Genomic DNA, 3,877 nt, shown 5'->3' with positions numbered 1-3,877 from the left:
ATGCATAAAAACTCCACCATTTTTTGGGAATATGAAGCCCAGAAATGGTTATAAATGGTCTCCAAGTAGATGGAGGCTACTATCGGCTCTTACCAACAGAAATCAGGACTCATCTGACCAGGTCACGGTTTTCCAATTGTCGAGGGTCTAACCGACGTCGTCACGTGCTCAGAAGAGGCGCTGCAGGCGTTGTCATGCTGACACCAAATTTCGCTGCACTGTCCTAACGGATATGCTCGTCATACGTCCCACTTAAATTTCTGCGTTATTTCACGCGGTGTTGCTTGTCTGTTAGCATTGGCAACTGTATGCAAACACTATTGCTCTCGGTCGTTAATTGAAAGCCGTTGTCCACTGCGTTGTGTGTGGTGAGAGGCAATGCCTGAAATCTGGTATTCTCGGCACAGTCTTGACGCTGTGGATCTCAGAATATTGAATTCCCTAACGATTTCCGAAATTTTATGTTACCAAGATGGATGCCGCCTCTTCGATTTAGCAGCTTGATATTGCATTCCCACATGACTCAATCTATCTTATCCAACGAATCAGGAAATAAGGGTAGAAAATATTCACAAAATAGATTTTTCTTCATATACCCATAATGATACGATGTCCATAATTATAAGTAAGACTGGTAGAATGAAAATCAAAGAACTTGTGAAAGTCCTGTTGGTTATTAACAAAACCGCCTATGCATCTTAGATGCCTTCAACAACACTTTGTTTGCTCACAAAACTTCACATCTGATGATGTTAATGGATTCATTACACTATCCTCATGCCTTCTACTTCTTAAATTTGACTGGCATAATTAAACCTTTATAGAATGTGCTTTGAAAGCTACACTTATGGTTGTTTGGATAATGTGTAACTCTGTCCAACATCTGATGAAATAAATGTGGGAAACCTCTGGAAAGCCGGCCAGGGTGGCCGAGCGGTTCTAGGCGCTACAGTCTGGAACCGCGCGACCGCTACGGTCGCAGGTTCGAATCCTGCCTCGGGCATTGATGTGTGTGATGTCCTTAGGTTAGTTAGGTTTAAGTAGTTCTAAGTTCTAGGGGACTGATGACCACAGAAGTTAAGTCCCATAGTGCTCAGAGCCATTTGAAACCTCTGGAAACAAACTTCTCTTAATAGCTTAGGACTGGATCAAGATGGATATTGTCTGTCCAGTTTGAAACGACATTGCGCCATGCCAACCGAACTGCTTGGTTCGTAATTCTACGACTGCATGTTATGCTGTGTTGCACCCCATGGAGTTTGAGAATTGAGATCTTATTGATGCTGAAATTTCAGATTCTTTCCCAGTATTTACTCTTTTCACTTGGTCCATTTGGGTCCTTGGATACGTACAGAACCAACATGAGGTATAGCAATGCAATGTTGTTCAGAGTCTACTATAATGTGTCTGCTTGTAAAACTGAATGTGGAGAATCTATTAGGGGTCTCCTTTGACCACAGTGAAGTGGTAAAATACTGTTGCAATAAAGTTGTGCAACAGGAGGAGGGGGTGTCCTCATAAGAATTGGGGAGATATGCTGCAGCCGCGTTTATTTTGTGCTGGGAAAAGGGGCTGAATTGCTCACCTCTAGCACGTTGAAATAGTCCCATTCGGCAGTTCGGCAACGGTTGCGAGTGAAAGAGAAAGCGAATAGACTGGGGACTCCATTTTAACAATTTTCTGTAAAACTTCACATATGCCCTGACTACCAGGTCGTACTGCTAACGCAACAATACTACTCAACGCAGTGGGCAATGCTGGATACATGTTTTAGTACAATCGCGGAAAATCTTATCTAGAAATGTGTGAGAAATCTGTACCCCATGTTCCGGAAGCGGACAAATGGCCCTTTTAGCCCATTCCGCATCCCTACCCCCCTCGTGCCTCCTACCCTATAGATTCCAACAAATAATAAAAAAGTGATATTTTAATTTACAAACATATAAGACAAAATTTACACCAGTTACACAGATTAACAGAAACAGTACTTCACATAGACGATAGAATATTTATCACGCAATTACACAAACAATTATATATTTTTGTCATATTATCTTGCACGAAGATCTAACGCCGTATCAACCGATGGCGGTGTCAGCAGTTACAGCAGCGAGAGGATTTGTGACGGCAAAAATAGCACTTTGGTTTTCTACGCTGGCGAAAAGAAAATGGCGAAGGGTTCACATGGATGCTCATCGGCCATATACACGTGACCAGCTTGTTGTCTCCTCCTTCATCCACGACACTACCGTCCGCTGTGGCGTGCCCAAGTCGTTCCTGCAACACATACACCAGGGAGGATAAGCGTTTTCTTCCAGAATCTGTAACATTTACAGGCAGTCGCCAAATTCATATAAACATTCATGTATTACACTGAAACGCCAAAGAAACTGGTATAGGCACGCGTATTCAAATACAGCGATATGTAAACAGGCAGAAGACGCCGCTGCGGTTGGCAACGCCTATATACTATAACAAATGTCTGACGCAGTTTTTAGCCGGGTTACTGGTGCAACAATGACAGGTTATCAAGATTTAAGTGAGTTTGAACGTGGTGTTACAATCAGCACGCGAGCGATGGGGCACAACATCTCCGAGGTAGCGATGAAGTGGGGATTTTCCCGCACGACCATTTCACGAGTGTACCGTGAGTATCAGGAGTCCCGTAAAACACCAAATCTCCGACATCGCAGCGGCGGAGAAAGATCCTGCAAGAACGGGATAGAAGTGCAACCCTTCCGCTAATTGCTGCAGGTTCCAGTGCTGGGCCATCAAGTGTGAGCGTGCGAACCACTCAACGAAACATCATCGATATGGGCTTTCGAAGCCGAAGGCCCGGTTGTATACCCTTGATGACTGCAAGACACAAAGCTTTACGCCTCGTCTGGGCCCATCAACACCGATATTCGACTGTTGATGACTGGAAACATGTTTCCTATTCGGACGAGTCTCGTTTCAAATTGTATCGAGCGGATGGACATGTACGAGTATGGAGACAACCTCATGAATCCATGAACCCTGCATACCAGCAGGGGGCTGTTCAGGCTGGTGGAGGCTTTGTAATGGCTTGGGTCGCGTGCAATATGGAACCCCTGATACGTCTAGATACGACTCTGACAGCTGACACGTACGTAAGCATCCTGTCTGATCACCTGCATCCATTCGTGTCCATTGTGCCTTTCGGCGGACTTGGGCGATTCCGACAGGACAATGCGACACCCCACACGTCCAGGATAGCTACAGAGTGGCTCCATGAACACTCTTCTGAGTTAAACACTTCCGCTGGCCACCAAACTTCCCGGACATGAACATTATTGAGCACATCTGGAATGCCTTGCAACGTGCTGTTCAGAAAAGATCTCCACCCTCTCGTACTCTTACGGATTTATGGACAGACCTGCAGGATTCATGGTGTCAATTTCTTCCAGCACTACTCCAGACATCAGTCGAGTCCAGAATGAGATTTTCACTCTGCAGTGGAGTGTGCGCTGATATGAAACTTCCTGGCAGATTAAAACTGTGTGCCGGACCGAGACTCGAACTCGGGACCTTTGCCTTTCGCGGACAAGCGCTCTACCAACTGAGCTACCCAAGCACGACTCACGCCCCGTCCTCACAGCTTTACTTCTGCCAGTACCTCGTCTCTTATCTTCCAAACTTTACAGAAGCTGTCCTGCTTCTGTAATGATAATCTTTGAATAGTACTGAAGTATAACCGCAACTTACTTTGTAATGTGAGGCATATCGAGTATAAAGAAGGATTGCTCAGAAAGTATTTCTGAACAATACCCAGACATTTGTCAGTGGAGTTAGGATGTCTCCGTGTATGTTGATTCAAAGCATTGTGCAAACATAACACACGACCTCATTGACCAAA

General features: G+C 45.0%; 1 non-coding gene across 1 annotated transcript; it reads right to left on the bottom strand.

Moving 5' to 3' along the window:
* Positions 1 to 3,521: 3,521 nt before the first annotated feature.
* Trnas-cga lies at positions 3,522 to 3,596 on the bottom strand. The gene has a single exon. It is a non-coding gene; the product is annotated as a tRNA-Ser (tRNA).
* Positions 3,597 to 3,877: the final 281 nt, after the last annotated feature.

The sequence above is a fragment of the Schistocerca piceifrons genome, chromosome 4 (assembly GCF_021461385.2).
Source record: "Schistocerca piceifrons isolate TAMUIC-IGC-003096 chromosome 4, iqSchPice1.1, whole genome shotgun sequence".
Lineage (NCBI taxonomy): Eukaryota > Metazoa > Arthropoda > Insecta > Orthoptera > Acrididae > Schistocerca > Schistocerca piceifrons.
This window is presented reverse-complemented; position numbering and strand designations above follow the sequence as displayed.